Source organism: Dama dama, chromosome 8 (genome assembly GCF_033118175.1).
Source record: "Dama dama isolate Ldn47 chromosome 8, ASM3311817v1, whole genome shotgun sequence".
NCBI lineage: Eukaryota > Metazoa > Chordata > Mammalia > Artiodactyla > Cervidae > Dama > Dama dama.
The window spans coordinates 9915586-9917277 of NC_083688.1; the positions used below are offsets into that span (position 1 = coordinate 9915586).

The 1692-nt window shown below is 44.1% G+C and overlaps 1 non-coding gene across 1 annotated transcript; it reads right to left on the bottom strand.

Annotated features, from left to right (window-relative positions):
- Positions 1-1325: 1325 nt before the first annotated feature.
- On the bottom strand, positions 1326-1432 carry LOC133061115 (U6 spliceosomal RNA). Its single transcript, XR_009693945.1, has one exon. It is a non-coding gene; the product is annotated as a U6 spliceosomal RNA (small nuclear RNA).
- Between the last annotated feature and the right edge of the window lie 260 nt (positions 1433-1692).

Below are 1692 nucleotides of genomic sequence, written 5' to 3' on the forward strand. Positions count from 1 at the left end.
TCTCTACCCAACTCTCCCTGTGTTAGAACCCCAATAATGCTACCTTGCATAATTTTTGCAAAATAAATATCATTAGGAAATCCAGATGTAGGATATTAGACCATTAAATACTATTTCAATCCATAGTCTCTGGAGCATAATTTTTAATCCATATGAAAATAGTTTCACATTAATGCAATAAGAAAAATAACAATTTAGTGCATGCTCAGTCACTTCAGTCATGTCCAACTCTTAGCGATCCCATGGACTGCCTGTAGCCGGCCAGGCTCCTCTGTCCAGGGAATTCTCCAGGCAAGAACACTGGAATGGGTTGCCATTCCCTTCTCCAAGTGATCTTCTGGACCCAGGGATCGAACCCAGGTTTCCTGCGTTGCAGGCATATTCTTTTACCATCTGAGCCACCAGGGAAGTACAAAGTAGAGGGACTTCTCTGCTGGTGGTTTAGCCAATCAGGCTCCTCTTTCATGGGATTTCCCAGGCAAGAATACTGGAGTGGGTAGCCATTCCCCTTTTCAGGGGACCTTCCCCACCCAGGGATTGAACCTGGGTCTCCTGCATTGCAGGTGGATTCTTTACTAGCTGAACCACCAGGGCAGCCCTTGTCACAGTTTACCTTCAGATAATATTCTACCATTTCTCTGATACAGTGTTTGCAACAATAAACTTACACAGTAAGTTTACAACCGTAAACTTCCGGTTCCTTCTGAGCATATTTTGTACTATTATCGTCATGCATTTTACTTTTAAATGTGTTATAAATGCCACGCATTTATAAAAGTATAAAAGTATAAAAAAAATACTTTATTGCCTATAGTTGGCCAATTTCTTTTTTTATATAAGCTATTTTTAAATTTTTTATTTATTTTTATTTTTGTGGTGGGTCTTTGTTGCTGTGTTTGCACTTTCTCTAGTTGCGGTGTGCAGGCTTCTCGTCGCAGTAGTTTCTCTTGTTGCAGAGCACAGGCTCTAGGGCATGCAGGCTTCAGCAGTTGCAGCACTCAGGCCCTAGAGTGCAGGCTCTAGCAGTGTGGTGCACTAGTATGTGGGATCTTCCTGGACCAGGGATCGAACCTGTGTCCCCTGCATGGGCAGGCAGACTCTTAACCATTGGACCACCAGGGATGTCCTAGTCAGCAAATTATTTTTTAAATAGATTGAAAGTGTCTTTTCTATTTATTTTTTACCATTTTCAATACTTCTCAGTTCTTTGTACATACCCAAGTTCCCTCAGGTATCATACTCCTTCTTCCTGGAAGAACTTCCATTACCTTTTCTTATTGTTAGGTCTACTGACAATGGATTTCCCCAGCTTTTTTTTTTTTTTTTTTTATATGGAACGCTTCACGAATTTGCGTGTCATCCTTGCGCAGGGGCCACGCTAATCTTCTCTGTATCGTTCCAATTTTAGTATATGTGCTGCCGAAGCGAGCACGTCCCCAGCTCTTTTCTGTTGCCCCCTCAGCTTTCAGCCACCCCTGCACCCTGCAACCCAGCAAGGGTTCTTCTCCAGGTCTCCCTGCTCTCCTTGGGGCAGCCTGCGGTTGCCTCTTACATGATGCTATGCTGGTCACAATGGTAAGACCTAAGGTGGGTTTCTCCATTGTCCTGACCCAGCCTCAGTCTTAGGCAGGATCTATGCATCTGGGCCTCAGGCAGGAGCCTTCTCAGCATCCCTGCCCCTCCTCCTTGTGG